This window comes from Rhinolophus sinicus, chromosome 2, assembly GCF_057876585.1.
Source record: "Rhinolophus sinicus isolate RSI-liver-muscle chromosome 2, RSI-T2T, whole genome shotgun sequence".
NCBI classification, from domain to species: Eukaryota; Metazoa; Chordata; class Mammalia; order Chiroptera; family Rhinolophidae; genus Rhinolophus; species Rhinolophus sinicus.
This window is the reverse complement of record NC_142502.1, coordinates 75,065,837-75,086,425: the sequence shown is the minus strand read 5'-3', so window position 1 is coordinate 75,086,425 and position 20,589 is coordinate 75,065,837.

Sequence of the window (20,589 nt, the reverse complement as noted above, 5' to 3'; positions counted from 1 at the left end):
TTCTGCTTTTGTATTTCAATTTCATTTTTCCATGGACCCTCTAATGTGTTGCTTGTTGCAGCCATGCCCCCACAGTGCTCTATCAACTGTTTACAGAGAGGGTGGATGAGAATAGGTTGTCCCATTGGACTGAATTGTAGGAGTACAATTAATATAATGCAAAATATCTTACCAAATTTGCGTACATGATAAAGTGTTCAGACTACTTTCTAAGTGCATCAAGTTAACAATTTGAGAGAAGATACAAATATATTAAACAGTGGACAGATACTGGATATAATCTGAATTACTTAGAAACTGTAGTATATCAGCCCTTCGCAGTAAAAAAAAAAATTATTCAACAATTTAACTTTTAGAATATTATTCCTAATTAGGGACTTGATTAGATTGTGACATTTAATTTGAGAATGTTTTGTCTCAATGGAAAAAACTTCCTGGCTTCCATGTAAAACAGTGGCCTTTTCCAACCATGTTTTTTAAAATGCGTATTGACACATAACAGTATGATTCCTACAATTAATCTAAGTAATTTATGAGAAAATTATTCAGTGGAGAACAAGTGAGAGGATATTACTTCTTTTGCAGATAAAAATTATGAGTGTGTAGAATTTTTTTTTCTATTAAGAATACTTTGTACATGTAATAGTTTTTAAAATAAGATCTATAGATATGTATTTATGTATCTTAGATATGAAACAGCCCTCTGGGTTTGGCTCTAGTGTTTTGTATCTTTAAAAACTACCATGTGCTTACAGAAATTTATTGAGAAGCTGTTATTAAAATGCAGTGATGCATGGCAAAATAGCTAGAAACATTATTGAATCTTTGCTAACATATAGACTTTACTATTGTACCACAGACTGTGAGGACACTAAAGATTGGCTATTGATATAATACTTGCATTTCATGGCAAATAGATGTTGTACTTCTTGGTTAGTATAGTACATTTATAATATTTTGTGCTTTCATATTTCTAAGGAGATAATATATGTGAAAATATTTTGAAATACTATTATGTGATATATAATTATAAGATATACATCAGTACTGTAAAGGTGTATAACATTAAGAATATTGTACCACTATACATTTTTATGCTCAATCTCATAAGAAACTCAAAAGAATCATGATAGAAGTGAAAATATGTCTGCTTTCTCTAAATCAGCTCTAGTTCTCAGTTCAGAAATTATTTTGTATAGTTTTATTTTAAATTTAGTTTTTGAGATTACTTTTTTTCAGCTTCAAGGAGAAAATAAAACCTACAACTCAGGAGCTATTAGAGAAGTTCTAAGATTTTTTGCTTAGTATTAAAAATATAAAACATGAAAATGCCATAACACTATCACAGTCATTATGTTTGATATTTTGTTGTATACGATTTACCAACTTTGCTTCTAGCATTTATACTTTAATCTGAGTGAAAGTATGATCTAGTGAAAAAGGAAAAACAGTACACTGTTATTCCTTAGTAAACTTAAAAAAATCATTTTAGTAAGTAAACTTCCATGTCAAGTGGTTAAAAATGGGTTGAACTGATGAATAGACAATATTTGGTTAATTGCATAAAGATAAATTTCCCAAGTTTATAGTAGATTATGATAGAGTTTATAATCTACTGAGTTAACTAAATTAAGCAGGTTTTTTGCCATTCTATAATTGAGGTTCTTCTAAAAGTTTCTTGGTCTTGCTTGATTTGTAGTTGCCTCAGTGGTTCTTTCATGTCTATTTGGGGTGAGTGGAAATCCTTCGTTACAGGGATAGTTTTGAAGATTTTTATTTTGTTTTCCACTTAGAAAATACCCCTTTCTGTTTTGGGATATATGTGTTAAATATAAGCTAGGCTGGAGTTAGACATGCCAGAATCACTTCAAATGTAGTGCAAGTTTTAGAGAAAGATGGCCTGGGTGAATGTAGGATCTAGAAAGTTAGGAGTGAACGTATATTGACTTCTTTCAAGTTGGAATTCTATAGGGTTATTGCATGAACTGATTTGTGTGGGTAATGTCTAGGGTGACAGTGAGTACTGTCCTGCTTCCTTCTCTGTCTCAGTTATCCAGCCCACCCAGCAGATTGTGTTCAAGGACAGACTGTGTTTTTAGAAATCCCTTATTACTGAAGTTAATAGTAATAGAGTTATAAATATGAATGCCTGGAGGTGTCCAGATGTGCCTTAACTAATGTAAGCGGTTTCATTCAGAAGTTTAAATTTTTACTCCATGGTAAAATCTTGCTATATAAGGAACTTTCCAAATGGTGAATACCAGTTATTTTAATGAAATTTACTTTGGTGCTTTTTCATTTTGGAGAAATTTCCATTTGTGACAGTAGCATAGGTTCATGAGAAGGTGTACTCGCTACAATGTTCAGCAATGTTTTGTATTTGACAAAAAGTGTTTACAGTAAGAAAGAGTACTACATTGTTACATTTATTTATTCTTTTGCTTAATTTTGCTACATGCCATAATTTTCATTTTAAACTTTTCTCAGTTACTGCAAGTAATATTTATCTGTGTTTTACTTCTTAGATGCAGATGGATGCAGAAAATGGAATTCTATTAGAGAAATTGTTTGAAAGTTTAATTCCAGTAGGTGGTTGAGGAATCTGAAATTAATTTTTAAAACTTTTATGCCATGGTCTTATTAGAAACATTTGAAAAACACTGCTCTTGCTTTTTTTCTAGATTAGAGAAAATGTTCTTTGTCATCTTCCACTTCTTTCCTGATCTGTTGAGAAGCTTATTGTTTTAGTTATTTGTGGGAAATAACTTCTTAATAAGTTTGTTTTCTTGAATTAAAAATTTCACGTGGAGGATACAATTAAATGCTTTGTTTTATGGCCCAAACTATGCCTGGAAGCGAAATTCAGAGAGGGAGTAGTGACAAAAAACCAGAGTGGGCATCTTGGGGAAGTAGAGGTGATACTAGGCTGCAGCCTGTCCAATGGCATTGTGGGTCTTCAGAACTTCCTCTGGATAATGAGGGTGTTGGGCCCCATGATCTCTGACCTCTGAGGAAGGTAGGCTGCCTTGGACTCCATACACAATTTTTGTGGGCATCAATTTTCATAAATTATCTTTTATAATTTATTGGCCACCATTTTGTAGTTGTAGGAAACTCTAGGCAATTGGACACCAGCTATATAAATTACAGCCGAATCTTTATACCTGTCTTGGGAAACATATTGAAATACCAATTCCACCGCTTCTTCTCCTCAGTTTTTCAATTAAAAATTCTGTTGGGTTATTCTTTCATAGGTATATATAAAAATGTCTTTTCATAAAATGATTCAGTGTGCTTTAAAAATGAAGTGAAAGGGAAAAAGCTCACATGCTAAGACCTTTTTTTAAAAAAAAATCAGAAACCTTATGAAAATATATTTAAGGTACAAAGATTATCACATTTTTACTTTTAAATTGCAATGGAGTTAGTGGAGCAGTTTATATTACTAGGCAGATTAATTACATAATAAGCTTTGGTTCTAAGAAACTTTCAAGTTCTGCACTCATCTTTCAAAAGAGCATTTTTTTCAATGATGATGGATTTAGTTTCATCTAAAGAAAAAGAAAACACAAACTGAAATGAAAGATTAGGAACAGCAACAAGAAGCGTACTATAACAATATATAATCAATTATAGGTTTGTGCAAGTGTCAGAATTGTGGGAAGCGCTGAGGAATGATCTACAAATGCTTTATGGTGGGGATGTGTTTTCAGCATTAGTTCTATGTTATTTGTGCCAAGGAGAATCAGGGATTGGTGTGGAAACAGAATCCCATTAATACTTTCATTGGAACCATGAATTCCACCTACTCCATAGTAGACTGAAACCTTTCAGTAGACTGAGAGAATCAACTGATCAGATACCAAGTTTAATTCCTCTGTCGGTGTGTATCAATAGTTGGTGGTTTTACTAACAAAAAATTAAATTGAGGGACTGGCTGCAGATAAGAGAAGAACATTTAGTGGTAAGTTATTTATCAATGAAATAACTATCTCCCATACCACCAAAAGTTGACAGCATATGAATTGGGTGGTATTATAGTTAAGAGGAACAAACAATAGCAAAGTGTTATGTCCTTTGACAAGCATTTGTTTTTTTTTCCTTTTTATAAAAAGGGTATTTACTTATTTCCTAAGTAAGATACTGGCTCTTCTTCAGTGTTACTTAAGAAGATAGATGACCAACTGGGTCTAGTCACTCTTTCAATTTGAAAACTGTTGTGTCCTTTCTATTTGAGTAGGTATTTCAGGAAAGTGAGTACGATTCTTCAAAGGAGGTGTGTTTCGCTTTCCACATAAGCTCTGATTCTCTAGCGGCCACTGAGCCTTCTGTTCTCTGTATTTTGCTGCAGTTTCAATTACAGAATGCTGTGCATGTCTGATAGTACCAATACCATGTGTATGTGGTAGGGGTTGTAACCAGTTTCTGGTTCTGTTTGGTACTATGAAACACTTCGTTTATAATTCTGTAACTGTATGGCAGTGTAATGCCAAAAATATATAAAAAGCAATAGTTTCTGTTGCTTACTGCTGTATTTTAAAATATTGTTTCTGAACTAATACATTTAGAGTTCCTTTAGAGTAATTATTTTAATAATTATTGCCAAATGTAAATCCTGTAAAACAAATAAAAGCCACTTTGTCTTAGGTAACATTTTAGCATTATGCTAGAGTACACTATGTTGATTTTGCATGATTAAAATATTTTTAAAGAGCTGGAACAAATGACTTGCTGTTTTCCTATTTGTTTTATGTTTATCATATGAGATCAACATTTCCTTTTTTTAAAGATTTTTATTAAAATATAGCTAACGTACAATATTATACTAGTTTCAGGTGTACACCATAGTTATTCCACATTTATGTACCTAAAGATGTGATCACCATGATAAATCCAGCAACCATCTGACACTATACCAGACTATCACAATATTATTGACTATATTCTCCATGCTGTACATTACATCCCATGACTTATTTGTTTTATACCAGGAAATTTGGGCCACTTATTGCCCTTCACTGCCCCCCCTCTAAATTTTTCAATTATAGTTGACATTCAATATTATTTTATATTAATTTAAGATGTATAGCATAGTGGTTGGACATCTATATAATTTAAGAAGTGATCCCCCTGACTAGTCTAGTACCCACCTACACATAGTTATTACCATATTATTGACTATATTCCCTGTGCTTTACTTCCCCATGACTATAGCTTTGCTTGGTAAAGTAATCTTGGTTATATGTCAGCGATTTTCATCACTTTGAATACACTCTTCTAATCCTTTCTGGCCTCCAAAGTTTCTGTTGAGAAATCAGCTGATAGTCTATTAATGGGACCTCCCTTGTAGGTAACTAACTGCTTTTTCTGGCTGCTTTTAAGATTCTCTCTTTGTCTTTAACCTTTGGTATTTTAATTATGATGTGTGTTGGTGTGGGCCTGTTTGGTTTCATCTACTTTGGGACTTTCTGTGTTTTTTGGTTGTATGTCTATTTTCTTTGCCAGGTTAGGAAAGTTTTCCATTATTATTTCTTCAAATAGGTATTCAATTCCTTGGTCTCTGTCTTCCCCTTCTGATACCCCTATGATGTGAATGTTGGTATCCTTGATGTTGACCCAGAGGCCCCTTAAACTCTCCTCATTTTTTTTTTTGGACTTTTTTTCTTTCCTTTTTGCTGCTCTATTTTGGTGTTTTGCCTACCTTGTCTTCTAAATCACTAATTTTGTCCTTTGCTTCATTTAATCTGTTGATTCTCTGTAAGGTAGTCTTCATTTCAGTTACTGTATTCTTCATTTCTGACTGGTATTTTTTATGTGTCTATCTCCATTTTTATGTTTCCTATCTCTTTGCTGAAGTTCTCCCTGAGATCACTGAGCATCCTTATAACCAGTATTTGGATCTGCATCTGGTAGACTGCTTGTCTCCATTTTGTTTAAAACACTCCTTTTTCTGGAGCTTTGTTCTGTTCTTTCATTTGGGACATGTTTCATTTTCTCCCCATTTTGGCTGCCTCCCTGTGTTTGTTTCTATGTATTAGGTAGGACTACTATGCCTCCCAGTCTTAGTTGAGTGGCCTTATGTAGTAGGTGCCCTGGTGGACCCAGTGGTGCAGTCTCCCTGGTCACCAGAGCCAGTTGCTCCAGGTATGTCCCACGTGTGGGGTTGTGTGTGCTCTCCTGTTATAGTTGAAACTTGATTGCTGTTTGCACATCAGTGGGAGGGATTGACCCTCAGGCTGATTGGTTGTGAGGACTGGCTGTGACTACAGTGGAGGAGCTGTTGTACAGGGGCTGACACTACAGAGCAGGGTTTGCTTTAGCAGGGCTCTGGTGCCTGCCCAGTCTGCCCTTTGGGTGTGTCTTCCTTGATGGTAGCCAGGTGATTCTCTGGCCCCATGCAAAGCTAGCCACCTGGCCTGCCAACCCCAGGGGCTCTAGGGAGGGAACCCACTGTAGGTCAAGTTTAGCCACAGTCTGTCCCCTACCTGGGCCCAACTGGCATGAGCCACAAAGCCATCCAGAGATGGATGCCGCCCTTGCTGTGCTTGGAGGTACCTTGAGAGGCCAAGCCACTAAGCAAAGCCAGCTCTCGCTAGTGCTGAGCTTAGGCCTGCTCAGCCATAGGCAGGGGACATGCTAAAGCCAGATGCTGCTTATTTGGGTTTTGTGAACCTTTGAGAGATTTTAGGACAGTCTGCAGCATGAGCCAAAACAGGCCGTTTATACAGAAAAACCACTGGAAGCAGTTTGGGTGTGCCTGAAAGTTGGGAGGGGCCTGGTCTCAGGAAATCACTAGGGTGGGGCAGATGAAAGGTGATTGCCCATTTAATGGAGACTCAGAGCATCTGTGGGCGTTTGCATGTCAGGAAGCCGGAGGGCTCAACAAAGAAACAATGGCGTCCGCCAACTCCTCTGTCCGGAAGGAAGCTGCTCCTCTAGCCCTCACCTTGACACCAGACAGCTCAGTTCCTTCCTGTATGTCCCTGGCAACTTTTGAGCTGCTACCCCACCACCGGATCTCAGAGCAAGTGACTGTTAGCAAGTAAGTCCATGTGCGGTTATTAAGATGATTGTCTGAGAATGCAGCCACCCTCCATCTCACTCCATCACAATTTCTTCTGGCTTTCACAACCAGAAGTTATGGGGACCTCTCTCTGTGGCAATGCAACCCTGGGCTGTGGAGCCTCGTGTGGGGCTGGCTGGGACCCCTTGCTCCTCCAGGGGTGGGGGAGACTTCTGCAGCTGAGATATCCCTCCCAATTTTTAATGGTCACACGCCAGTGTGGGATCAGCCCGTTCCACGTCTCTGTCCTCCTACCAGTTTTCAAGGTGGCTTATTCTGTATGTTTTCTGTTGTAGGACTTCGGTTCAGCTAGACTTCAGGCGATTCTCAATGATGGTTGTTCTATAGTTTAGTTGTAATTGATGTGGTCTTGAGAGGAGGAGCACAGTGTTTATCTACTCCACCATCTTAACTGGAAATCCTTCAACATTATTTGCTTTTATCCTCTAAAATAAATACTTTATTTTGAAAGGTAAAATCTTATTTACCCATGAAGTCATTTTTGTTGTGAGATTTTGGAAGGCAGATCACATGTGTAAATACTTGGATTCTTGTTCTCTATTTTTACTTTTCTCTAATGCAAAGTTTTAAAATTATGTTTAATACAGCTGAATAAAATGAATAACTAATAGGGATGACAGTTTTTTTTTTTACTTCATGGGACTAGTCTTTTTAAAAAATTAAATTTTTGATTAAGAAAAATGCAATTGCAAGGTGAAAGTCAGGCAGAGGCTCTGATATCACAAGACAGTGTAGATGAAAATGAGGAAAAGCCTAACATTTGAACTTGGCTTCATTAATCTAGGTAGACAGGAGAGAGAGGATGAGAGAACTAAGAGTAAACTGTAGTAACCATGAAAATGAAATCACATTGTGCATAATTGAGAATGAGAGAGAGAGAGAGAGAGAGAGAGAGAGAGAGAGAGAGAGAGAGAGAGAGAGAGAGAGAGAGAACCATAGGGATAAATGACTATAAGTTTAACTGCAGCCTTTGGGATGAATTGTTTAGTAGGGAGAGAGATGCACATAAGCATTTCTGCATTTCTGTCATAAGGGAAGAATGGACACATTCTGGTAATAGAAAAGAGAGAGGATTTCTTTTCCCCAAAGTTTGAATGTCTGAAGGCAATGTAAAATCTTAAGAGACTAGAGATTCTCTGTATAGTGATAAATTCGGGACTGAGTCTGCATCTCTTCAAAGATGTAAAATTTAATATGGGAGAGAGTTTGGAGAAAAGATTTATAACACGTGTCTTATTCTAAGCCTCAGGTGAATGCAAAGCAGGCAAGCTGGTATTCTAGGGGTGGAAGGAAATCCCAGCCTGCATGAATGTGATGATGGGCAGTTTGGCTCTTTGTGGGTGACTTTAGGCTTTGGTGATTGTGACCGACTAAGGAGTCAGGCTGATACAGGGAACATGTAAAGATTATCCTGCCTTTGGGATTATTCCCATGAATATCTAGGATTAATTGGCAAAGTGTTTTGAAATAGTTTACTAAAGAGAGAGAGCCAGCCTGGATTTGACTTACCTACTCGGGAAGATTGAGTTTATTAATTTTGCTATAGTAGTTAGCATTCTACTATTTTTATAACCTTAGTGTATATTCAATACTACCAAGGAATATACAAATCTTTTCAAATGGTGAATAACATATTTTTGTTGTGACTGAAATAGGTTGCTTTATGTGCTCACAGTTTTGGAAAAGGAAGAGGTTAGAGGAAGAAGAAATAAACAAGGGAGAAGTAGTAGATGACATAAACCAAATAAGATCTGACAGCTTACCTTTTTAGAGTGCTGAGATTGTCTGAGATCTTTGAATGAATAATTTAACTGTTGTCAGAAAGAGAAGTTCAAGGAAGAGCCCTGACGAAGTAAAAAGTAAGAGCAAAGAGCAAAATTTTGTTTAATGGGGGAGAGCTGGCTTGGAGGTCACATAGACTTGGGTCCATATGGCAACATCATTTATCGTTGGCTGTGTGGCTGTGGGCAAGTCCCATAAATTCTCTGGGTTCTAGTGTCTCATTGGTAATACATCTACTTTTTGAGTTTCTTGGAAGGATTAGAGTGTAGGTAAAATGCCAGGGACATAAGCAAGACACTCCTGTATAGTGGCTGCTAGTGTTCTAGAAAAAAATAAGGAAATATTTGGTCACAACAGACATTGTGTAGCATTTACCTCTATGGAAATCAATCTAATTTAACTTATATTTATAAGGTTTATGGATTGAAACAAATACCTTAAACTTTACTTAAAATTTTATGTAGGTCTTATTTAAAAAGTTATCAGGTATGGAATTGATGGTTTTATATTAGACATACTGACAATGACAGGATAGAAAACTCCCCCCGTAGTGAATATAATTAATGTATAAAACAGTCCTTTATTACTTCCTTAATAATTTTTTGAACTGGTTTTTCTTCTCTGCCAAGAAAGAGCTAGAGTACAAGACAGAGCTGAAGCCCTTTGATCAGGATCAGGAGGTCATCTTAGTTTATTTTAGGACATTATCAGGATTAATTCTTAGTGAAAGCAGGAAATTTTAAATTCCAACCCTCTCAATAAATACTTACTTCATATCTTAGTAGAAATCCACTTAACAGTTAACACTATTTCAAAATGTGTATGAAATTAGTTCTATGAATATGGTGGCCTACTTGCCATTATTTTCTTACAGTTGGAACTTAGAAGATGAATAATCTTGTGCTAAATAAATATTCATCTTCTAAATTGTGGGTATCTTCATACTGTGATATTAAAATGGGGTCAGAGGTCTTGGGCCATTGTTTTGTTCAACTGTTGATCCTTTCAGAATGTCAGACATATACTATAAATAGGATATGAAATGAATTCTCATTGACATAAATAGAAGTTGAACATTTTCATTTTCTCTAGCAATCATTTCAACCACTTTCCCTTCATTTTCTCTGTTTCAATGTCCAGAAATGGGAAGGGAAATTATAGACTTTTATAGTTGGCAGTGAGTGTGGATCCGAATTTTATCGATACTAAAGTGAGGTGACATGACTTTTCTCCCTCAAATGCTGCAGATACAGAGCTTGAGGTGGAACTCTTGACCCCTGGCTCTCTATTCAGTGGGTTTGCTCTTGGTGCCCCCTTTTAATGTATGAAAACCCTTTAATAATTAGAATGGATTCAAAAGCAACAGCCCAGACAGTGGGCTGACCGATGCTGCAATATGAATCTGAGACTAGAGGCCTCTCCATGGAAGAGGCTTTCTCATCACTTAGTGCATTTCCCACCAGCTAGTGTTTATGGTTAGCAGATTCTGAAGTAGGTTCAAACATTTCCATTGGGGAAAAAACACACTGGGGCTTGAATACAGTCGTCTCTGACCGTGTGCCTTTCTGTACTCAGTAGCCCCTTTAGACCTCACTCTAGGCTAACATGGAGCCGGCTGTACTGCTCTGACCCTGGCATTTCTAATCTCATTGAATGGTATCACCCGATCCCCAAATTGGAAACCAGGGAGCTATCTCTGAATTTTCATGTGTCATACATGCAATGTGACAACAAATTTTAATGATTCTACTTCTCAAATTTGTCTCCAATTCACCCCCTCATTGGCACCCCTGTTGCCTCCATAGGCCTTTATCTATTGCAAAAGATTCCTAACTTTCCCTCTGTCTTCAGAGAGAATGCAGCCTTCACAAGATGCTATAGTATATCTTTGTATCTTGGGTGCCTAAACGTAGCGTGCCTAAATGTAGGGTCCAGTACATAATAAACAATAAACAGTCATTGAATTAAAAAAAAGTTGAGCACTGATACCTTGAAACAAGATGTATAAGGGTATGCACAGCTATTTCTGGATCCATTTCTGAAATAAGCTGTCTTCCTCAAGACAAATCGCCTTCAAAATGAATTATTGTTTGACAGTACAAAGTTTGATATTGAAATATTTCATAAGCATTTAATGCTTTGTTTCAAAACCTAGATCAGTTTCTTCCTGATTTCTTAGGTCACTTAGTAACAAATGTCATTAATTGGTTTTAAACTAATTTAACAGAAGTTTCAATTTTGAGGTTAAAAATAGGAAGGGAAGTGCATGGTTCTACTTTTCCTGTTTGGTTTGAAATTTTAAATAAGATAAAGTAATTTAAAAATTATATTCAGTGTGTCAACACAGTGCCAGTTTCCATGCCTGGCTGAGGGTTATGTGCTTGGAAACAAACAAATAAAAGCATGAGATGAAGTCTCTCCATAAAAGAAGCATCTGGAGTTGTTGGCAGAATAAAGGCAATTCCCTTGGCATTTCACAGCAGAGCTACGTTTTTTTTCCTCTGGTTTTATACTTAGGAGCAACATTCTGATTGACAATGAAGGTTACACTTTAAGAAACGGCGTTTTCCCTTGATATTTAATTTTGTGATTGTATTACTTCTTTGATGGGAGCTTTTCTTTTTCCTCCATGGTGACAATCACATTGAAACTAAAAACTCAAGTTAAGGTTTCATTAAATGGAAATCCTACGGCAACTTTCACAGATGGAAGTCAGTGGTTACCCAAAGTCCTTTAACCTTCATGAGCATTCTTTATGAACAATCCTAAGAAAGGCTGAAGGCGTTATTAGGTTGGTGCACACGTAATTGCGGTGTAAAAGGTAAAAAATAATTGCTAAAAGAGCAATTATGTGTGCACCAACCTAATACAGTCTCAGAAAAACACTTGCACTAAACTTGATTTTGTGAAAAGGGTGGTTCCTTATTTTGGTGGTCCTTTTATAGCTTATTGTAATAAACTTAAATTCAAAAAGTGTAGTGAGGTCACAAAATCATTCACACTACACTCAGATATGTAAAGAAAATGTAGCTCCTATTTCTTCTGATTTCCCTCATGAGTTGTACCGCTGATTAGTAGGGATATCTTCGATTTGCTGGTGGGAACGATTTCTATCCCTTTATGTCTATATTTCCCCTTTTGGTTTAAACATCCAGACTATTCAAAATTTGAATCAGGGTTGGAATAATAGCCTCTCTGAAGTGACCCTGTTTCTTTTGGTAAATTACTAGGCATACAGATTTTATAACCATCCCCCTTTCCTTATCCAATACGGCATGTGGGGGCACTGAGCTGGTTTCATTGAACATTTGTGACAGCAGAGGAGAACAGGTGAAAAGGTCCACGGGTCGTCCTATGAATGCTGTCTGGGCACAACTGTCGAGTGGCTGGGCTAGGCTGCTCTTGCATGGGGAACTGCTAAAGTTCAACTGGTCTCATCTGACTATTTGGACTTAAACCTGATGGTGCCCATGATGGAGCTTACAGCCTTCAGTGTTCCAGTTCCGATCCATAGCAACAACACTATATAGACTCTAAGTTTCTGTGGGTTCATGGACAACGTGGGCTCTCTTGGGCCCTCATGTACAATGCGAAACCATAAGTACCAATACATGCTTATTTTTCTATCTTACTCCTGGAGGTTTCAGCCTACATAGGTCACCTGGGAAAGTGTGACACCTGCCCTGATGACTTCTGGCTTCCTTATATGTCTGTGGATGTTTCTAAAGACTCTAAGCTGAGTTGAAAAGATCACTTATGTAGAAAACCAAAAGAGAAAAAAATGTTACCACTATAATAAGTTTTTGGGGAGAGGGAGTGGTAGAATCTAGACTTTAGAAAGCAGGAAGTCCAACATCTGCATATACTCATCAAGAAACAAAAGAGGTTTCTTCGATTTTGTGACGATTTGCTGTTTAGGTTTAGATCTAATCTAGCTCTTCCAACCCCCTAGTTCCATGCTCTTTCCATGATGCAATTTTGCCTTTTCTGTAAGCACAAATACCTATGTATTTTCCTACAAGCTGCAGGTTAAACTATATGCTAAACTATATGTTAAACTATATGCTAATGTCTACCTTTTTATTCATTCTTTGGTTGAATTAATTAAATAAATATTTTCGTTTTGGACACATCTCTGTGATAGAGATTTAGTTCTGTGATTTGAATCCCATCTGTTTGATTTGGTCTTGTAGCCTTGGGAGACCTTATTCACACTCTGTGAGCTCCAGTTTCTTTGTCTGTAAAGTGGGAACAATAATACTCACCTTGAAAGTTATAGAATTGCAATGTTTATACCTGACACTGAGTAGTTAATATAACTATTATTATTGTTGGTGGTTTTGAATATTTGTGGTTTCTGAGTGTTTCTTTAAAAGCCCTAAATTTAAAAAAAAGAGGAGGAAGAAAGGGCAGGAAGAAAAGGCACAGACCAGAAATTTATATAATATCTTAGATTGCCCTTTGATTTTCTTTTAGAGTTTGTTTCCTTATTAGATAACAACATCTAATATCCCTTTATCTAAATTGATGGTTAGGAGAAAAATTGATGTCACAAATAGAAGAAGCTCTGTATAAGTTAATATGTTATTATTATATTTATAATATAATTATTTCAGGAATCTAGAGTAATCTACTTTTTAAATTAAGGCAAATCTATAAAATACCCTTCAGGGAATTTGGTGAAAGAAATAGTGTAATATTTAATGGTTCAGAAAGTTAGTTTCCTCTTTATCATCAATATTTTTGTGTGGAAAGCAAAAAGATCAGTGAGGTGGTTAGATTTCCCAAAAGTGTTTCATGAGAATTTTGTCCATCTAGGTAAAACTGCTGATAAACATTTCCCTCTACTTTTAATTTGTAGGCCACCTACAAGTGTTCTGTAATTGCACAAATGTTATTGCTGATTCAAACTAAAGAATGGGAATTCTGCTAAAAGAAATATCTAGGAAAAAAATTTCAAAGGGCCCATTAATGTGATTAATCAGATAATTTTTGAGTGGTAACTGTATATGGATCTCTAGACTGGATAATCCATAAAAGAGCTGCTTTCCACTTCAAAAACCTAATTATCTTGTTAAGTAACTTCATTGTTGACACCAGGGAGATTGGTCCACATCTACAGTCTCTCTTGTATGTGTATGAATTGACATTCTTGCAAGTGAGACAGAATGAGGTTTCACTGAGATATTTTTTTCTAATGTGGCTAGGAAATATAACAGGAAATGGTTTCAGTTGGGAATTCCCACCCTTCCTCCACTACCACCAGTTTGAAGAAATTGTTATTCTAGGAATTAAGCTAATAAAACAAATAAATAATAGGTGAGATTGCTTTCTGCAGTAGTCAACTTCTGAGACAGGCTGTCTGAAATACTTAGGAATAAATTTAACATGACATGTGCATTATCTGTACATTGAAACTACAAAAGATTGTTAAGATAAATTTAAAAAGAATAAAAAGGAAAGATACCATATTCTTGAACTAGAAAACGCCTATTATTAAGATGTCCATTCTCCCCAAACTGATCTATGGGCTCAATAGAAGCTCAATGGAAGTCCCAGGACTTCTTTGTAGAAACTGACAAATGAATTCTATTATAATAGCGATATGGAAATGTAAAGGACTTAGAATTGCCAAAATAATTCTTAAGAAAAACAAACTTGGAGGACTTCTTTCCTGATTTCAAGCTTTACTTGAAAGCTACATAACACAGATGGTGTGGCCACAGTATAAGGATAAACAAACAGATCAATGGAATGGAATAGAGTTCAGAAATAGACTAACATTTGTAGAGTCAATTGATTTTTCATAAAGGTGCCAAGGTAATTTTATGTGGAAAGGAAAGTACTGTCGATAGATAGCACTGGGACACCTGGATATTTAAATAGAGAAAAAATTAGCCTTGACACCTAACTCATACTGTACACAAAAATAAATTCAAAGTGGTTCATGGACCCTGAGCAAAATCTAAACACATAAAACTTCTAGAAGAAAACATAGAAAAATGTTCAAGATTTGAGGGTAGGCAAATATTTTGTTGTAGATAGAACATAACCCTACTCATAAAAATTGATAAATTGGACTTTATTAAAATAAAAAAAAAAACCTTTTGCTCTTCCAAAGTTACCACTAAGAAACTGAAAAAGCAAGCCACAGATCAAAAGAAAATATCTGATATATCTGATATTTTCTGACACATGTATATCAGATATTTTCTTCTGATCTGTGGCTTGCTTTATTATCTCTCTCTCTCTCTCTCTCTCTCTCTATATATATATATATATATATATATATATAGAGAGAGAGAGAGAGAGAGAGAGAGAGATACATAGAGATATATACCTCTCTATCTCTGTATCTGTATCTATATTTATATCTATATCTACCTATAGATATATAGATATAGATGATATAGATATAGATATATCTGAAAAAGGACTTGCATCCAGGATATGTAAAGAACTCTCACAACTCAAATATGAGGCAAAGACAGTAAAACAATGGGCAAAAGATTTGAACAGATACTTCATAAAAAATATATACAATGGCCAGTAAGGACATGAAAAAAAAAGATATAAACACATCATTAATCATTAGGAAAATGTAAATTAAAACCATAATGAGATACTACTACAAACCTTATAAAAATGTTAAAATTAAAAGATTGAAATGTTAAGTGTTGGAAAGGATGTGGAGCAACTAGAACTCTCATATACTTGCTGTTGGGCATGTAAAATATTATAACTACTTTGGGAAACAGTTTGTCATTTTTTAAATAAAATTCAGCATATACTTCCATGCCACAGTCTCAGATATTTATCCAAGAGAAATGAACACCTATGTCTACAAAATGACTCCTACACAGACTCATATACGTGTTCATAGCAACTGTAATCATAATAGCCCCAAACTGGAAACGACCCAATCATCCATTTACAGATGAACAAGTAAACAATTTATGTAACAGTCATACAATTTATCCAGCAACAAGAAGTAACAAACTACGTGTACATGCAACAACACTGATGAATCTCAAAAACATCCGGAGCAAAAGAAGCCAGACACAAAATAATGTGTGCTGTATGATTGTATTTATATGAAGTTCTAGAACAGGCAGAGCTAATCCATAGCAACAGAAGTTAGATCAGCAGTTTCCTGAGAAGGGTTTGGAGTTGATTGCAGAGTTATGAGGGAATACGGGGTGGCGGTGGTGATGAGAGAAAAGTTCTATATCTTAATTATGGTGATGATTATAAGGATGTCATTGTCAACGCTCATCAAACTGTACACTTAAAATAGGTGCATTTTATGACATGCAAAGTACAATATTATAAAGTAAAAATAAATACATGAATAAAATAGACTACCTCCCAGTCAAAATCAAGAGAAGTAGAGCCTAGAAGGTCCAACTAACTTGAGACAAGTGTGAATGACCTAAGAGGATAGTAATTCTCTCTATTCTTTATCCTTTTCTTAAGAGGAACTAGCTCCTAGTCCCTTTCCAGAGTTTCAGTTGTACTGATTTTCTTAGCCCACAAAATAGTTCAAAATCTTCATAAACAGCAAATTAAACAGTTAAACTTTAAACGCATTTCTAGTCAGTTATTTTTTTCTGTCATTTCAAGTATTTATTCTATCTGTCATCTTAAGTGTTATATTTCCTGCTTCATCATTTTTTGATTGTGGCATCTCTAAATAAGCAATTGGATCATATTCAACACCGGAAAAATAATTTCTTAAATTTGCTCCTTATTGAGTCTTGAATCTCTTCCACATCTGCCTTTTTGTCCTAGCTTTCTATTTTCTGATTAGTCTCTCTACACCCAATTCATTCTACAAAATCGCCATGTGAATAATACTTCTAGTACTGTCTTTCCTTGATGAAATCACTCCCCTTATCAGAACCCTTCATTTTGCTTACTAAATAACATCACGCTCATTAGTTTTCCCAGTCTGGATCCTTACTATCTTCCCTAACGAATTTCCCACGATTCCCTTTATGAATGACACATGTTTTAGCTAACATTACCAGTCATCCCTTCATTCACTCGTTTCCTACCTCTGCTCTTTGCTTACACCTTCTTTCCACTCAGGGTGCTTTTCCATCTTTCCACCTTTGCTTTCCTGGATCTCGTCAATCTTCCAAACCAGTTTGCATGTCTCCTCTTCTACCATCACTCACAGGTGATGTGATTCCACCTCCTTAAGCATTTTTCCTTTCTTGCAGCTGCTCTTGTATTCAATTATAAACTCAGAGGGCTGGGGCTCAGTCTCTGACATATTTGTTTCTCCCACAGCAGTGGCTTTGAATCTAGTAGGAAAAAGATACAACTGAATGACTGTGTAGAATGAATCATGCAAGTTCATGTGGCTGGGAAGAGAAGAGAGAGGGCCAGAAACACTACCTCCTTATTCCTCACTCTATTACTTTTCACACTGTGGGTGTTGGGGAAAATTTCCCACAGGACTTTGAATTGCCTCCAGGAGAAAGATGAGGAGAACACATAGCTCCAGACATTTAACATTAAATCCAAGGAGGTAGTAAAGCCTCCTGCAGGGAATCACCCTCACAGAAAGATTAGCTTAGATGCCTTTTCTACTTTTAATCTCATAGAGTAGTAGAGCAAACGGACTGTGAAGTCCCTTATGGAAATTGTGACTATTCATAAGATCTTTCGATATAAAATGTTTTTCTCTTTTAAATGGAGCCTGGTTGGAAGCTTGCAGCATATTTTGTATATGACCAATACTTCATAAATGGGTTTCAAACTTTTTTGTGTTTGAGGAATGCTTTCACAAAACGGAATTTGGGATGGCACTTTTCGAAGGCCTTAGCTTCCACCTGCACTCACTCGGCCACCCTTTAACTCCATGATGCCATCTGAGACGAGCCATATACCACCTTAACCATCTTGCTCATGCCATTGCATATTCTAGTGAAAACACAATCCTTTTCACTATGTGATGACTTGTGACTGGGTCCTTGAGGTAGAATGTGAGAGAAGTGACACGTGCTGCTCTGGGCCATGAGCTTTGTAACATGGGTATGTGCTCTTTCCTTTTCATAAGATGGAGCCGAAGAATGCCCACAACCCAGCCTCCACCACACAGCAAGGTCGGTACCCTAGAGCAGAGGTGGACAAACTCTGTGTAAAGAGCCAAACAGTAAATATTTTCAGCTTTAAGACCATACGGTCTTTGCCTTGCAGTGAGAAAGCATCCAAAGATGGCACATCAACAAATGTATTCCAATAGGCTGTATTCCAATAAAATATTATTTATAAAAGCAAGTGGCAGGGAGAATTGGGCTCAGTTTTCTATTTCCTACCTATGGTGAAGAAACTGGAAAAAAATGAGGTGTGTAAATGACTGCATGGAGCTGCTCACCAGACCAGACCACTCGACTGAGGACTATGTATGAGAGACAAATATACTTCATTTTCTTTAAGTTGCCATGTCTTAGTAATTTGACTTATCCTCTTCGTTCAGTAATTTGGCTTTTCCCGACCAGTAAAACGAGCAGGCGTTACACTCTGTCCTCAGATCAACTTCACGTTTGAAGGCAGAAAGCTTCAGTTGGGCTCCGGCCATTTCAGATGAACTCATTGCATTTTACGTCTCCCAAGAAGGCTCAAAGTTATTCCTTCCCCTCCATCCATTTTATTTAAGGAAGATACATTAGTTTTCTCAGGGGTCATCTGTCTATTCAGCTCATTGTATTACACTTTCTTGAAACTGGCACTGGTATTCCCAGGGTCGATGTTGACATCTCCTGAGATGCTTGGGGAGCAGAGTCGAATCTAGATATAATATGTGAAAGAGGTACAATTTTTTTTGGGTGGTGGTGGTATTTTTCATCTTTCCTCCACTCAGTGGTGTCTCTCCTCTCCGTGGATGTCTCTTCAATATCCTACTTTTGGAACATTGTTTTTTCCTAGCTGTAAATTAAAGTGATAGTGTGTAAAACTTAACATGTCCTTTCCCCTGATTTGTTTTATTTTATTTTGCTTTTTCAAATCATAAATTATATGATTTATAGAGGAAATTTGGAAAATATAAAGTTAAAAGTTATGCATAGTACAACTCCCACACGTTATCATAGCTAACAATGCTGGTGTATTTTCTATTTATTTTTGGCTTGTATTTAGGCATAATTTGAGAAAACTTCAAAACCCAAAGGGATGGTATTCGGTAATTAAAGCAAATGGAATTGGTGAATAACAGCCAGCTTGGTCAGTTATTTCTGTCTGAGGATTAGGAAGGTCTTGACATAAAAGGTAATATTTCAGTTTGCTCTTAGAGTATAAACAGCACTTTGAAGGAGAGAGAATAAGGGGGAAAAATCCTGTGATAAAAGCATGGAGGCATTAAAATATACATGTCTATGAATAATTTAATGGCTGACTGTGGTTGTGAGGAATCTATTAAAGTTTAGTACTCCAGTTTCCTTGTTTATGCATTGGGGATAAACATTTATTTGCCTTCTTGTCATTGTAGAAAATGGAACATTTTAAGATAATCCATTTGCAAGTATTTTGAACTCTTCAAAGGAAAGGTGCCCACAAATCTACAGACTAATTGAGGTATCAGATTTTTGTCACTCTTACTATCCATTATGATTTTTATTCACTATACTATAATAAGATAAAATTATTCTTCTCATAGTCATTCTATGAAAAATTTATAAGAAAACAGTATCACAAGTTTTTAATATTTGTTTTATTATCTATACTTATTCACAAGAAAAAGTCATTAGAAAATCATACTTATTCGAAGTTAAATGAGAATGACAAACTTAATTTTTCTTATGCGTTTTTGGCTGTTTCTGACTGTAATAGTAGTGCCTCACAATAACTTATAAAGTTTATTTTCTATTTCAGTCATTATTAATTTGGCTGTCTCAAAATCAGCCTTTATCTTATTCAAGTACCACTTTTTAGTGTCATGAAAACAAATCACTACTGTGTTCAAAAATAAACATTTCAATTGCAGACATTTGTAATAGTTCAGAGTATGTGTTAATATGAGAGCGGTTACACTTCAGATATTTCTGTTTCTCAGGTTAATAAAAAAAGCAATCTAAAAAGCAATGGAACAAAGAAAATATTGGCAAGTAATCTGCCTAAGTACCCACATGAATACTTGGAAATGTCAGATCTTTACTCATTATAATCTTGTATTCCCCATGTTTTATATGATGGGCTTTATAGCTTCTAGTTAGATACCGTGTCACATAAAGTTGTACAAGATTACATTCAAAGTTAAGATTGTATTCTAATGTTCACGTGGATTAAATCAAAATCTATTTATTTAGACCTACACAGGAGTAATTTCACTGTCATAATGCAAGTTGAGTTTTATAGTTTCATTAATCAAAAATAGGTTTATTTTTTTAAAAGGAACTATAATTCAGGTGTGACAGGTGTAGAAAATAAACTCAGGTATACAGTAAACATCCCAGTTCTTATTGCTTTTAAATCAAATTAAACAGACTCTGACTCCAACCTTATCAGACTAGAAGGAAACCCAATCTCAATCAGTATTGGGGTCCCTGATTCTTTTAGGATCGTATCAACATTTGGAATGTCCCATGATGTCAGATCAGGAGAAGGTCCTTCACTTCCTGGGCCATCATGGTTCCAGCTGACGTATTATAATTAAACTTCAAAATCGGTGCTTCCTTGATGTTTCATGGCTCTCTGTTCCACAGCGAGTTGGTGTACAA